This window comes from Chrysemys picta, chromosome 2 (genome assembly GCF_011386835.1).
Source record: "Chrysemys picta bellii isolate R12L10 chromosome 2, ASM1138683v2, whole genome shotgun sequence".
NCBI lineage: Eukaryota > Metazoa > Chordata > Testudines > Emydidae > Chrysemys > Chrysemys picta.
The window spans coordinates 5,061,127-5,077,254 of record NC_088792.1 but is presented as its reverse complement, the minus strand read 5'-3'; positions in this window follow the sequence as shown (position 1 = coordinate 5,077,254).

Below are 16,128 nucleotides of genomic sequence, written 5' to 3'. Positions count from 1 at the left end.
TACCTTGAACGTTCCCAAGAATCATGTGTGGATTGGAGTCTCCCCAGGTCCATTGTCAGTTAAGTGTTTCTTGATTGGGCACTTAATCTGAAGAGTCTCTTCACAATAAGTTGGCCAAATGCTTCACTGGTGCTACTTAGAATCAAACACATTGAGCTACAAGTACACAGCCAATATTCATAACTTCAAATACAAAAATGATACACACATACAGACAACATAATCATAACCAGCAAATTACAACCTCTCCATAGACACCTCACTTGACCACCTTTGTACAAGAGTTGGTGCAACTATAGGACCTTGGTTGCAACAATGATCTATACGGGCACAGTCCATGTCAATAACGTCACAGCTGCGCCCAGGACAGTGCTGAGCAGCCTGTGGGCATTAGACCCCGGGACCAGCTGCCCAACTCTTCAAGCCGCAGCTGCTGGTTCCTCCTCTCCCCAGCCACCCTGCACACGCCCCAGAGCCAGCAGGGAGATGGGGAGCCGCCGTGGGGGCTGTCCAGCCTGCTCCCGGGGGAGGTGGCCCCTGCTGGAGACTGAGCGTTGCCGCCACCAGCCAGAGCACAGCCTGTGTGTTTCCCTGGCCCTCGGGATGGTCTCCGAAAGGAGACTTTGTTCTAACGTGTGGTACTAAGCCCCTGGCCACCTAGGACTTTGCCATTGCCATTTTGCTGCCCCCAGCTCCTTCTGCTCCCAAAGCACAGGCCCCTGCCACTTGAGCAAAAGGAGAATCTCCCTTAGCAGTATGAGGCCTATGACACACAGTGGAGCAATTCTGATTCCACCCAGCAGAGGGCAGTGGCACGCATGCACTCCCACACTAGCCAGTTCCTTGCACTATTCTATGTATAGGAGGGAACACTGGGGGCTGCGATTAGAATCGCAGGAGGGAGGGCTGCGACTTGGATTGAAGAGCAGGGGCTGGGCCAGGCCTGGCACAGTAAGGGGGAGCTCTGGGTTAGGAACAAGGGGCACTGGCAGAGTTGGTGATGGGAGCTCACCCAGCAGCTGCCTGGCTCCAGGTAGTTCTGCCGAACCTCTCCCTCCAAAAGCCTTGTCCTCCCCCCACCCCCACACACCCACCCCAGACATGGCTGCTTCGGTACCTTTTCCCAGGCAAGTGACAGCCCTGGGAACGCCCTGTCCGTCGCTCAGGGAAACACAGTGTGAAATAAAGCCTCCAGGACACCATGGCCGTCCCTGGGCTGGGATTCGGAGCCTTTCCTCTCGCCAGGCTGGGAGGCCGTTACCAGCTGCTGCCTTTCTAACTGCAGCACATTTGGTGGGTCCCCGTCCAATTCCTGAGCCACTGGGGGTCCCGCCACCAGGCCTGGCATCACTGGGGGGCGAGGGGTGTTTCCAGCCCGTGGGGCGGCTTGGGAGAAGCTGGGGAGCAGCTGGGGGTCTGCCACCCATGCTGGACCCATCCTGCGGCTAACCAGCCTCGGCCTCCAGGAGCGTGACCCCCGTGTCCTTCACTAGCAGTGTGTGTCCCCCCAGGCCCTGAGCGAGCCGCTCTCGGGCCGCGCGTGTTCTTCTCCCCCGGCCGTGTCACAAGGCGCGTGAGCCCAGGGGACCAGCCCAGAGACAGGAAGATGTGGCTGGACTCCTGGTTCCCTCCCCGGCCCTCTGGAGAGTCCCCCCTGGCCCCCGCCAAGGCGCCGTGCAAGGTATTCACACGGGAACGAGCTTGTCTCTGACGCACCAGCCGGAGCGCCCTGGCTCCTCACCCAGCTCTCCAGCGACTCAGCAGGGTCAGGTCGTGCGCCTGCCCCTAGTCCGGGTGCCTCACGGACCAGCTCCCTGCCACCTCTGCCCCGGGAGGACATGGCCAGCTGCAGCCGAGCTCAGAGGCCTCCCTGTCAGACCAGCTCAGAGTGCTGGTCCACAAAGGCCACTATCCCCCAACTGCCACAACCCGCCAGACCCCTGGGCCGTACCGCTTGGGATCCCCTTTGGGCACGTCTACACAGCAATGAAACCCCCGGCTGGCCCGGCTCGGCTGATGGGCTTGCGGGGCTGTAAAATTGCTGTGTAGGCGTTCAGGCTGGGCCTGGAGCCTGGGCTCTGGGACCCAGCGAGGGCAAGAGGATCCCAGAGCCTAGGCTCCAGCATCTACATGGTAGTTTTTAGCCCCCGTGAGCCCGAGGTGGCCACAGCCATGCAGCGGGGCTTGTAGTCTGGTGGAGACGGACCCTTCGTCAGTCTCACACCAGGTCAGACCATTAGTTCAGCTGCTCTGCTCCCCTGAGCCGGTTACACTGGAGCAGGCTGCAGGGCTGTCCATGGCCAACCCCCGGGATCTCACATGCTGCTCCATCCAGACGGGTGTCCCGGTGTGACGAACTGGGCCTGTTCTCACTGTGGTCTGTGAATGCTGACAGGAGAGTGGGGCTGGGATAGTCTGCATTGGAGGATGGGATCTGCCCGAGGGCGCATACCTGGGTGTGTAACATGAGAACCCAGGAAGGGGTTGAAGGCCAGGTGACTCCTGAGCCCGGGAAACTGAACAAAGGCTGTGGGAGGGGTCGCTGAAGGCAGAGTGCTGGAAGCGAGCTGGAGAGATGGCTGGGAGACAGAGATGGCTCTGACCCCCCCGAAGGGGGGTGGGCTGGAATGCCCTGGGACCCCAAGCTGGACTTAACTGAGGGGGTCCTGTTGTCTGTGCCTGCAAGACCTGCCTTGGACTGTATTCCTGTCATCCAAATAAACCTTCTGCTTTACTGGCTGGCTGAGAGTCATGGTGAATCGCAGGAAGCCGGGGGTGCAGGGCCCTGAGTTCCCCAATACTCCGTGACAACTGGTGGCAGCAGTGGGATCTACTGCACCCCGTGGACGGCGCTTCCTGCAGTAAGTGACTGGGGAGCAGTAAAACGAAGGGGGATTGACGGGGACCAGGCGTGCTGAAGAGTGAGAGAGAGACGGTTATTACCCCTGGGAGTGTGTGACCAGCGAGAAGGACTTTTGCAGTAACAGGGTCCCCCGGGGGGATCGCAGCGAGTGGTCCCAGGGGCGGAGGAGTCTGCAGCTCGACCCTGGCAGAGAGGCGGTGACCTCGAGAAGGGCTGGCACACTAGGGGTCCCCCTGGGAACTGTGGGGAGCTGTGAGCACACAGGCCGGTGAGTGGCCAGCAGGAAGATGTATGCCAAGCGGCTTAAGAGCGACCTGGTGGAGCTGTGCAAGCAGAGGGGGCTGTGCATTGGGAGGCTCACCAAAGCACAGCTCATTGCCCGGCTGGAGGAGGAAGATCGCGCGAATGAACTGATCCCTGTGTCTCAGGGAAGCAGCCTTGCCAATGCAGCGCAGGCCCCAGTGTCTGTCCCAGCTGGGAGTGGTCAGCCGGCTGCTGAGGGCTTCACGAGACCCCTCCTTCCTATGCCTAGGGGAAGGGTGGGGAGGAGCCCAGCAAATACCGAAGGCGCCGTGACCCTCCCGGCCAGCAGGGGATCCCCCCGGCGACGTTCGGCATCCGGGGAGCGGAATTGGCTGGAATGGGAGAAAGAGCTAAAACTGAGAGAGCTGGAGGATCGTGAACGACAGAGACAGCATGAACGGGAGGAGAAAGAGAGACAGCATCAGCGTGAAGAGAGACAGAGACAGCATGAACGGGAGGAGAATGAGAGACAGCGTCAGCATGACCTGGAACTGGCGAGATTGAAGGGCAGCGAACCCCCGGCTGCGGTGAGTGAGGGGGGACCCAGGACTGCACGGAGCTTTGATAAGTGCATCATGGCCCCATACAAGGAGGGGGAGGACATGGATGACTTCCTGGAGGCCTTTGAGACGGCCTGCGAGCTGCACCGGGTTGATCCCGCGGACAGACTCCGGGTCCTTACCCCCTTACTGGACCCCAAATCCGTGGCATTGTACCGCCAACTGGGAGAGGCAGAGAAAGGGGACTACGAGCTATTCAAAAAGGCCCTGCTACGTTAGTTTGGGCTGACTCCTGAGATGTACCGGGAAAGGTTCCGGAGTCAGGATAAAACCCCTGAGATCTCATATCTGCAACTAGCCGTCCGCATGGAAAGATACGCCAGCAAGTGGGCTGGTGGGGCCCAGACGAAGGAGGACCTGGTCAAACTGCTGGTACTGGAGCAACTGTATGAGCGGTGCCCATCCGACCTGAGGCTGTGGTTGGTGGACAGAAAGCCAGAGAACCCGCGACACGCAGGGCAGCTGGCTGATGAGTTTGTAAAGAGCCGGTCAGGGGGTGGCAGGGAGGAGCCCCAAAGGAACAGGCCCGCCGCGATGCAGAGAGAGAGTCACCCTGGGACCTCCCAAAGGGGGAATATGGGGAATCCCCTCCCACGGGGAATGCCCAGCGTCAGGGACAACCGACCAGCTCGAGGGGACCCACGGGACATGAGCTGCTATTACTGCGGCCGAAGAGGCCACGTTCGGGCCCAGTGCCCCAAGCTCAAGGACAGACTGAGCAGACCGAACCCGCACCGGGTTAACTTGGTAGAGGCCCAGACGGACGAGGGGCAGGCTTCTCACGCAAGAGGGGCTGGCAGCTTATCAACTGCTCAAGAAAGAGAAGGGCCCCAGGCCAGCTTCTCTGGGGGGCCAGATGCTCCGGATTCAAAGTTCTCCGTTTACAGGGTTGGCGCGGGGCTGTCCCTGCGGAGCGAGTGCCTTGTTCCCCTGGAGGTGGATGGGAAGAAAGTTTATGGATACTGGGACACGGGCGCAGAGGTGACACTGGCCCGGCCCGAGGTGGTGGCCCCAGATCGGGTGGTGCCCAACACCTTCCTGACCCTGACCGGGGTGGGCGGGACCCCATTCAAGGTTCCCGTAGCGAGGGTACACCTGAAATGGGGGGCCAAGGAGGGCCCCAAGGACGTGGGAGTGCACCACCATTTGCCCACTGAGGTGTTGATGGGGGGGGACCTAGAGGACTGGCCAAGCAGCCCCCAGACCGCCTTAGTTGTGACCCGCGGTCAGAGCCGGCGAGGGGCACTGCGCCCTGGCCTTGCGGGGGGTGCCTTGCCTGAGGCGCAGGACCCTAACCTGGTGGGGAGGGAACGCCCAGGGACACGGCTCAGGGAGGCTGCAGCTTCGGACCCAGCGGGCGAGAAAGAGCAGGTGGCCATCCCTGTCCCAGCTGCTGAGTTCCAGGCCGAGGTGCAGAAAGATCCCTCCTTGCGGAAGATAAGGGACCTGGCCGACCTCAATGCGGTACAGACCATGGGACGAGGTGGCCGGAAAAGGTTCCTGTGGGAGAAGGGGTTCCTGTACCGAGAATGGGCTCCCCCAGGGAAAATGGAGTCAGGGGGGATCAGGAGGCAGCTGGTGGTACCCCAGAAGTATCGCCGCCAGCTGCTGTGCCGGGCCCATGACATTCCCCTCTCAGGGCACCAGGGAACCTGGCGTACCCAGCAGAGGCTGCTACGGAGCTTTTACTGGCCTGGGGTCTTTGTTACTGTCCGACGGTACTGCGGATCCTGTGACCCCTGTCAGAGGGGGAGGAAGGCCTGGGACAAGGGGAAAACAGCTTTAGGACCCTTGCCCAGCATAGAGGAGCCTTTCCGGAGGGTGGCCAAGGTAAAAAGGGCGGCTCTAAACCAAGAGAGCCCAACGCACAGACCTCCAGACTGGAGCGCTGGGAGAAGACCACAGCCCAGTTGGAGCCCCAGAGGTATGGGGGTGGGAAAAGGGCACAGGCCGCATAAACCTTCCCACATGCGAACTGCGAGTGCCATCAAGCACCCCCAACCTAAGGGGGGGCGTGAAACTGGAGGGGCCTGGTGTAATTCTCACCAAGGAATGGGAGGGATGCGGGGCATCCATGGGAACGGGGGTAGGTTCGAACTTCCCCGGGTCACTGGCTAAAGTGACCCTGCTCAGTTCGGTCTCGAAGGGGGGAGATGTGACGAACTGGGCCTGTTCTCACTGTGGTCTGTGAATGCTGACAGGGGAGTGGGGCTGGGATAGTCTGCATTGGAGGATGGGATCTGCCCGAGGGCACATACCTGGGTGTGTAACATGAGAACCCAGGAAGGGGTTGAAGGCCAGGTGACTCCTGAGCCCGGGAAACTGAACAAAGGCTGTGGGAGGGGTCGCTGAAGGCAGAGTGCTGGAAGCGAGCTGGAGAGATGGCTGGGAGACAGAGATGGCTCTGACCCCCCCGAAGGGGGGTGGGCTGGAATGCCCTGGGACCCCAAGCTGGACTTAACTGAGGGGGTCCTGTTGTCTGTGCCTGCAAGACCTGCCTTGGACTGTATTCCTGTCATCCAAATAAACCTTCTGCTTTACTGGCTGGCTGAGAGTCATGGTGAATCGCAGGAAGCCGGGGGTGCAGGGCCCTGAGTCCCCCAATACTCCGTGACACCCGGATCCTCTCTCACCAGAGCAAACACTGGCCAGCTACGCCGGTATCCTCCCCTCGTGTCACGCCGGCTCCGAGCTGAGATCTAGCCAGACCCCCGGTCGCTCTAACCCAGGGTCTCTGCCAGTACCCAGGACTTGATGCTCCACAGGCACTGATGACATTCAGAGCCATCAAAGACGCAGCTCCCAGTCCCGAGCCAATCCCTGACTCCCTGGTGGCTGTGGGCGCCGTTGCATGGGGAAAGTGTTTGCTCCCAAGCGCTGGTGGTTAGTTCTCCTCGTGCCCCCTGGGTCTCGTGTTCGCTGACAGCGTTGGGCCTTCAGCCCCTCACTGACACATCTGCTCCAGCCTGGCTCTGAGAGTCCCTCCCTCTGAGAGCATCTCCGGCACCTTTCCATGGCTGTCTGCCATGGGCGCTCATCACTGGGCCCAGCGCTCCGGGGACCTGGCACTGCAATGGGCCGAGCCGCTGGCTCCAGCTCTGGTATTGCCCTTTCTTTATTGCCTCCCTCTCCCGGCGCCCGGTGCTGCTGCATGCTGGGCAGGCACCTTCCCACAGAGGCAGCCCCAGGCCCTGGCCCAGAGTCTCCGGTGAGTTCAGAGCCTTGGATTGGCCCAGGGCTGCAAAGAGCTGTGGACTTGGGCCAAGATTCTGATTCCAGCTCCCTGGGATCCGAGCAGCTAAAGATGGAGAAACCGAGTGGATGCCCCCGAATGCGTCTCTGAAGGGCCGGTGCAGGGCTGCTCCCTACCGGACGCATGCCGGTGTCTTGTCCCGTCAACGGCTGGAAATCGTCAATGCCCCTAGGCTACAGCCTGGCTGCGTCTGCAGTGCGGGAAGGAGATGTGTGTGTGTGACAGCCCCAGGGCCAGCTGAGATCAGCACAGCCCCTACCCTCTGGAAGCCCAGTGGGCTGAGGGTGACCTGTCATCGCAAAGAGGCACAGCCCGGAGCACAACAACTGCCAAAGCAAGGGGAGCCCCCTGGAAAGCGCCGGGGTCGCGGTGGCTTAAGCCCATGGTGGGACAAAGGGAAAGCCGGGCTCCGCGGCTGAGTTGTGGCATGATGCGTTCTCAGAGAAGAGCTACAACAGCGACAGTCAGGTGACGGACTCCAGCCTCTCTTCACCTTCGCCCGTCCCCGCTGGTGGGGCGCAGAGCAGAGCAATTGGCCTCAGGACTCCTGGGTTCCATTCCCAGCTCCTTGTATTTATGTCCTTGCGCAAGTCGCTGGTTCCCTCCCCTAGCAAAGGGGAAATGCTAATAGCTCCGCCCCCAGGTCGATGCGAGGCGTTACCGTTGGCGATGTGCTTTGAGATCCCTCTGGCGGGGGCCGTGTCCCTGCAAAGTGCTGCTGTTTCCTGGCCTGGGCTTTGGAGGAGCCCCGTGGGTGCAGAGCCGGGTCCTGAAGAATCCATCCCAGGGGTTGAATTTTTCACCCCACGCTGAGATTCTGCAGTCGGGGCTGGACTCCCTGGCACATTCTGCCGCTGCAGAATAAGGGGAACGCCGAGCTTTGCTAAGGAGTCGGGGCCATATTTATCGGGTAATTCCCGGCCCAGCCTTGGACACGGAAATCCCCCTCGGGCAGGGCCCCATCTCCTGGGGCTGTTTGTGGCTGGTGTCGCAGCATTAGCAAAGCAGGAGGCCAGTGGTCGGCCGGCTTACGAGGAAAGTCCTTCACCAGCCACTGAGCACTGGCTGCTGCATGAGCTCCAGCGGGGAACACGCAGGGCTCCCGGCCAGGTGTGCCTGACGGGTTCGAAAGGCAGTGGAGATCCTGACCGGAGAAGCGCCTGCGGTGAAGAGGCTGCTGATGGGTGTCAATGTGGCCGCGGTGGAAATGGATTGCTCTGGTTTAGCCCCACCACCCACCCCCTCCCCAAAGCTGTGCAAATCCCGCTCCTACCAACGGGCTAAGAAACATCCCCTCTAGGCAGGCAGCTCAACGCCGAGCCAGCAGTGTCCAAACAGGGCTGCCGTGATGAAAGGCGCTGGGCCTGGCCGGCTTCCAGTGGCCACTCCAGAACCCCAGTTGGCAGCACGGTGCCCACAAGACTGGCACCCCAGTTTGAAAGGGGGGGTTCCTAAGCATCGTGCACTCGCCCAAGGCTAGTGATCAAACGCGAGGCTCCCACATGTGGATGCTGGGCATGAAGCGCTGTGGGTCTATCTAGCCTGCAGTCGGAGCGGTGACCACAGCACTGCGGGACGGCTAACGAGAGCCCATGCAGATAGCCCGGTTCTGTGCTGCCGCGGCCTCACTGCAATTTTTAGCTGTGCGAGGTGGGCAAAGCGAGCACCGGTCTGCAAACCCATGTGGCAATCACACCTCGGCTAGCCATGTAGCCCCCCGTCCCCCACATGACAGCTGCAGACCTGGCCACAGTTTAGAGGCCTTAGTTGGAAGCAGCAAGAGATTTCATAGATGTATAATTTTAAAAATCAGCCCTTGGCTCTGCCTGATCCCTGCTCTACTAAATATCTGCGGGGCTCTGCTGCCGGGGGCGGTGCTGTGAAGGGCAGGCAGGAGAGGCAGGTGCAGAACTTCAACCTCGAAGGCCCAGAATCGTGTTCAAACGATGCCCCGGTCCGTAAAACCCAGAACAACTCACCACAGCTGGGTCTGTGTCACGGAACAGTCGTGCCCTGGCTCTGTGGCACTGCGCTTTGCTGTCTCCTGCCCAGATAGATGGCCCAGCAGCAGGTGGTGAGACTGACATGGAAATTGCACCTGGCCACTTTAACTCGAAGCTATTGGGCCCAAAATCGTGATTTTTTTTCTTCCTTAAAGAGAGGTGTTGGTTTCCTTACAAAGAGCTACAGATTTGTGAGTGTTATTGGCTGCGGGGAAGGCAGAAGGGTTAAACCCTGCCCTGTAGTGCAGGAGACCCAGGGGGGCTCGGCGGTGGGTCGGCGCAGTGGGAGCTGGGGACACTGCAGCTGGGCCCAGGCGGGGGGCTCGACGCTGGGTCGGCGCAGTGGGAGCTGGGGACACTGCAGCTGGGACCAGGCGGGGGGCTCGGCGGTGGGTCGGCGCAGTGGGAGCCGGGGACACTGCAGCTGGGACCGGGCGGGGGGCTCGGCGCTGGGTCGGCGCAGTGGGAGCTGGGGACACTGCAGCTGGGACCGGGCGGGGGGCTCGGCGCTGGGTCGGCGCAGTGGGAGCCGGGGACACTGCAGCTGGGCCCGGGCGGGGGGCTCGGCGCTGGGTCGGCGCAGTGGGAGCCGGGGACACTGCAGGTAGAGTCAGGCAGTGTCGGGAGTGAGCAGCAGGACTGCCCAGGCAGCAGAGCCCCCCATGGGCAGCAGAAAGTGGGCACAGTTAAGGAGGTGGGGACGAGATGGGCTTTGTAGCGAGTCGCCCCCTGCTCCCCTGGACCTCCCCCAGCACCCCCTCTACCCCACCTTCCTCCCAGGTCCCCCTGCTCCCCTCTAATCTCTCCCGGGGCCTCCCTCTGCCCTGGGTTCCAGCCTGGTTCTTTGGAGGTGCCGGCACTGTGGAGGCGAGGCGGACGCCGTGGTTACTGAGGAGCTGGGGGATGCGTTTAGGCCCAATCCTCAAAGGCATTTAGGCGCCTGACTCCCTTGTAGGTTCTGGGTCTCCACTGCGTCCCGCCCCCGCGCCCAGCAAAGCGCCTGTCCACGGGCGGCGTGCACAGAGAGGGCAGGCGGGCCCTGGGCCGGGAGCCAAGCTCTTAGCAGTTGCTTCTACAGCACCTTGTTGTCACATCCAGCAGCACTCACCAGCCGGCTGGTCCCTGCTGAGAAAGGCGGGGCTGTTACCCAGCGGGTAATACCCAGGGACTCGCCCCAGGGAAAACACGGTGCAGACCACGAGGTGAACTTGCCGTGGTCACCCCAGGCAGGGGCAGGGCATCCTCCTCACCCAGCTACCCCGCAGTGAATACATGGCCAGGGAGAGCTGTCGGGCCGCTGCTGTCCTGGCCCTTACGTTCCTCAGCCCTCTGGTTCGCTCCTTCTTTCCTGTCTCTCCGTGTGGCTTCTGCGTTTCCTCCCTGCTGCAGCTCCCAACTCCCATCTTGGCGTGGTCTGTGCCCAGTCCCTCCTCTGAACTGATCAGCCACTGACCAGTTATCGTGGCCCCTGGATTGACCCTCCCATGAGGTTACTGGGGTGCTGAGGAGCTCACACGTCCGAGGCCCTGTTCAGAGCTGGCTGCGGATTCAGGCACATCACCGCCTCCGGTTCCCCTGACCCCTGGGTTACTTTACAGCCAGAAGCTGGAAACGTCCCTTTTTTCCAATGAAAGCTTAGCCTGTGGGCAAGCTGGATGCACCTCTCAGGCCACATTAAGATAGTAAATGAGTCAGCTCTGCCTGTGGGCCCCCTGTTTGAAACCCCTCAGCTAGGGCATAAGCCAACCGCACACTCATGGCAGATAGGAAGGAAATTTCCCCTATGGGCAGGTTGTTCCCTCACTGGCCATAGCAGAGCTCCTTGCATCTTCTTCTGGACTAGACGGATGGCTGGTCTGATCTGGTGTGGCAACCATAAGAACATAAGAACGGCCACACTGGGTCAGACCAAGGGTCCATCTAGCCCAGTCTCCTGTCTGCGGACAGTGGCCAATGCCAGGTGCCCCAGAGGGAATGAACAGAACAGGGAATCATCAAGTGATCCATCCCCTGTCGCCCATTACCAGCTTCTGGCAAACAGAGGCTAGGGGGCACCATCCCTGCCATCCTGGCTAATAACCAATCCTCCATGAACGTATCTAGTACTTTTTTGAACCCTGTTATGGTCTTGGCCTTCACAACATCCTCTGGCAAGGAGTTCCACAGATTGACTCTGCGCTGTGTGAAGAAATACTTCCTTTTGTTTTAAACCAGACAATGAAACTGACCAGAAACTGAAATTGACCAACTTTGATTCACTAAGCTAAAGCGCCACAAGAGAACAAATGCCTTAAATGGTTAAATGTTCTAATGGATTTGATTTTAATTGCTGCCCTTTTAATAGCCCGGAGTGATGCTAGCAACATGCAGAAGGAGCTATTGGCAACGGTGTTTATCTTGACAGTGCCCCAGTGATAAGAACAACCTTCCTCGGCTTATTCTTCCAAAGAACGAACCGGTGCGTGGCTGTGATGCTCGCTATTTTTACAGGGATGACTTCCTAGAATCCTCCCTTTAAAACCCGCGCAGTAGCGTCATTCAGCAGTGACAGGTGGCAGTGGGAGGCGAACCTGACAAACACGTCAACAGATGATGGGAAGACGAGCGGGATCAGTTAACAGCCCCGAGTCAAACGAGGACAGTCTCAGAGACAAGCTGCAGCAGGAGAGATGGGTTCAAACCTCGGAAAAGCTTCATAGGGTAAAAACTGCCTGGAGGCCAGGGAGGAAATCAGTGGAGTGACACCTACTAGCCTCAGGTCTACATGCTTTTTGGAAGGACTTGCAACGTGACTTAGTGGCTAAAGCAGCAGCCTGGGAGTCAGGAGTCCTGTGTTCTGCTCTTAACTCTGCCACCGACGTGCTGTGCGTCCTTGGGCTTGTCATTTCATTCTTCTGTGCCTTGGATTCCCTGTGTAGACAGCCAGCTCTCCGAGGCAGGGCCTGTCTCTTCCTTCCAGGTGTGGCCCCATTGGAGCTGGGAGGTCGTTTCCAGCTCAAGGAGACAGACCTGTGTTAGCTCCAATCCAGCTAGTGTGCTGAAAGTAGCCACGTCGCTGCAGCTGCAGGAGTGGGGAAGGGGCTGGGCACCCCAGGGACCTGCCTCGCATCCTCGGATGGGATTGTAGGCGGGGCAGCTAGCCCCTCCCCCAGCTGCAGCTATGCTGCTGTAGTTTGAACCCGAGCTTGGTCAGCGCTATCACGGGGATGTCTGCTCATGCTGGAAGTGGCACCTCTGCCCCGCGTGGAGACAGGCCCCAGGTGGATGGGCAGCACCTAGCGCAGTGGGGCCCTGCTCTCAGTTGGCGCCTGTAGGTGATCCCAGAGGGCCAGAGTTCAAGGCCAGAAGGGCTCAGCAGATCATCCAGTCTGCCCCCCTGTACATCACAGGCCACCAACACCCCCCAGCACCCCCACACTAAACCCGATAATCCTGGGGAGTGACCCGCACCCCACGCTGCAGAGGAAGGTGAACCCCCCCAGGTCACTGCTAGACTGACCTAGGGTGAAATTCCTTCCCGACCCCCACATAGGGCGGTTGGTTTGACCCTGAGCGCATGTCAGAAGCTGGGAATGGGCAATGGGGGATGGATCACTTGGTGATTCCCTGTTCTGTTCATTCCCTCTGGGGCACCGGCATTGGCCACTGTCGGCAGACAGGACACTGGGCTAGATGGACCCTTGGTCTGACCCAGTGTGGCCGTTCTTATGTCAGGAGTACAGCCCTGCAGCTGCACCTGCTCAGTCCGGCAGACGGCGTTATGAGGCTGCCTGAGCAGCTGAGGAAGCAGCGATCCCGTTCTTAAGCCCAGGAGCAGCTGTAGCTTGCTGGGGACCAGGTCATGAGGCCTAGTGATCAGAGTCAAGGGGCGAGACAGAGTCGGAGCCAGGACGGAGTCAGGGCTGGTTCTGAGTCAGGAGCAAGGCAGGGACAGGACTTGACCAAGGCTGGGGGCAGGGCAGGGGCTAGCCTGGAGCTGTGGAGGAGCAAAGCGGGAGCAGGGCTTGGAGAGAAACGAGCCCAGGGAAGCAGAGACTCGGCGGGTGTGTGCGTGGCGCAGCCAGCGAGCTGGCGCTGGGGCTGGGCTTAAGAACTGCACCGCTGGCTTCCTCGGCAGGTCAGGCGGGGTGGGGCCGTCAGGCCACCTGGCTGGTTTGTTCACCTGTTGGGGGTCCTGAGCAGGTGCAGCTGCGGGACCTTCGTCCTGACAGCATGTGAGCAAGACCCAGCCAGCCGAGCCCTGAGCGAGCGGATGAGGGAGGAAAACCATCATGCAAATCATTAACTGTAATAAGCTACCCCTGGCACCACGGAGCTGCGTTTGCAGAAGAGGTTTAAGGCTTTGCCTAGATTCCCACTTGTCAGGATGGGTCCGGGATAATAACATGGACTGTGCCACATGGGGAAGGATCAGATCCCAGCTGGACTAGAGTGTCCCTTCATCCCAAAGGATCTGGCCCTCTGCGCGCTTCCGTCCATCCCATGGGAGGATGCCGAGGTCACGGCCTGGGCAGTGTTTAGACACTCAGATCTCCTGCGCTCTCGCTGGACGCCATGACCCTATTGCTGTGCAACCCCCAAAGGGATCCCAGCACTCGGGGGCAAGCAGCAGTAAACGAATCCCAGTCCATCCAGGGAGGCTGCTTTGTTCCAGGCCCCCCCTCACATCCCCCACCCCACACACACACACACTCCCGGCGGTGGGAGGGTGGTGCTCGAAAGAGGAAGAAGAGATTCAGAAAAGCAAGGCGAGCCGGGAACGCGTTTGGAATGTCTTGGGATCACTGGGCTCTAATCATCAAGCCAGCAGGAACCCCAGGCTGGCGGCGTCTGCTCCGGAGAAGGGGCAGGCAGGGCGTCCTTGTGCCTAAGGCACATGGGTAGAAGGCTGAAGAGCCGGGCGCTCATCCTGGCCATGCCAGGGGCAAAACACTTAGGCCAAGAGTTTCTGGCTTTAGGGTCCACGCTTAGGCACCTAAAGGAGTGGCCTGATTTCAGAAATGCTGCCCCCCCCACCCCCCGTTCACATTAACTCCTGTCATAGCCCTGGCTTGAGCCACCAGAAATCTGCCATTTCCTAACCTTAGCGCCCTGCGAAACATTTGAACGCTTTGCTCTGATCGCTCGCTGGCTCCGTTTCCCCGTGGGTGGGATTCTTCACAGCACATAACGGCTTCTGGGCATAGCAGTGTGTGTGACGAACAGTTTCACCCTCAGGCAGCTGTGCCCCCAAACCCTCGTGAGCTGACCCGGGCCGTGGTTTTGCCTCCTTCTAGAGGCGGCACAGCCTTCCCCTCCTCCAACGGGACGCGAGCAGTCTGGGGTCCGGGCTTTTTCCCAGCTGCTGTAGCCTATAGGGTGTTTGGCCCATGCGCTGGATGAGATCCGCTGACCCTCTAAGTGCCTCTGAAGATCGGAAGCAACGCAGGGCCTGGGTGTGCTGGGAGGGGCCGGGGGCTGGAGCTTTGGGTTGGGGGCTGGAGAGTGGCTGGAGGAGAAAAAGGAATGATGGAGGCAATCATTCTGTGCCTATCTGATGTGAGGATGACGTCCCTTGCTCCCCGGGGTTCTCCCAGCTCAAATGGGATCACACCAAATGTCGTCTGTCCTCTGGCAGTACTACCCAGCGGCCCGTGCCTTCCGCAGCCTGCTTCAGGGATCCAGCGTCACAGCGCTATTCCTGGCCTTGAAAACCGCCCGTTGCATGAGTCAGGGTTTAAAATCTACTTTGCTTTTGAGTCGGGGGAGGAATGCTGCAGGGGCGAGGAGGACATGGCACCAAAGTTTCAAGAAGGATGCATTTTCAGTCTCAAAGCTCAACGCACGTTTATTCAAAGTTTTCTGAACAAATTCCCACCGAGACTTCTATCTGCGGTACTTATGTGGTCCCCATTACCATGGGATCTGAGCCTCACACCACTCCGGGGAGGCAGGGCAGTGCTGTTATCCCCATTGTACAGATGGGCAACTGAGAGTCTAAGGGACTTGCCCAAGGTCACACAAGAAGTCTGTGGCAGAGCAGAGACTCAAACCCAGGCCTTCCATGTTCTAGGCTAGTGTCCTAACCACAGGATCACCCTTCCTCTTTCTAGGACATCACTTGACTCTAAACATGTAAAAGGCAGATGAGATTTTTTTAAAATATATTTTCAAGGGGAAGATGCTGCAGAAATCAGTCTTCAAACGGGGTCCTGTTTGTAACCTTAAATATGGAGGGGCTTCTCTGTCCACACCGTGCTGCTTACAGCTTGCTTGGGAAAACATGCACGTTTTTGTCCCTTTTGCAGGAAGAGCAAAAAGACACAGGCAAGACGGAATCGAATGGAAAACCGCTCGGTGTGCGGAGCCCTTACAGACCGGGATTTTCAAAGGCCAATGCTGAGTGCTTTGGAAAATGCCACCTCTAAGGGGCCTGTCCCTACGGCGGATGTTCATGGTTTTGCATTGCACTGCACCAGGGCAGCAAAGCTGGGCTAGTTAGTTTCCTGTTGTGTTTCTAGTTAGTTTCACTGTCCACATTAGCCCAGAATTGCTGTGTTTGGATTTGCAACCAGGCTGGGGAATGGCTACATATTGGCCACCTCCACCTCCACTTCATTTTTTTTGCAGTGATATTTAGTTTCTAAATGTCATTAAAAAAACTCTTTCCCTATTAAGTCAACCCGTCCCCCTTTTAGGCAAATCAGCATTATGGCCTCAACTAGTGGACAATTTCTCTTTCATAGAAATTACTCAGCAGTGGGAAACAGACATTCATAGAATCCTAGAAGATTAGGGTTGGAAGAGGCCTCAGGAGGTCATCTAGTCCAACCCCTGCTCAAAGCAGGACCAACACCAACTAAAAATCATCCCAGCCAGGGCTTTGTCAAGCTGGGCCTTAAAAACCTCTAAGGAGCCCCAGTGCCCACCTACCTCCAATCATCTCACTGCTCCCTTTGACTTTAAGTTAGGCCCGTACGTAAGATTCAGAGTCCGAGGCCAGCAGGGACCACTGTGACCAGCTAGTCTGCTCTCCTGCATAGCCCAAGCCATAGACCTCCCCTGAAATAATTCCTGTTTGAACCAGAGCAGAGCTCCTACAAAAACATCCAGGCTTGATTTTAAAATTGCCAGTGATGAGACTCCACCGCACGCCCCTTGGTAAGT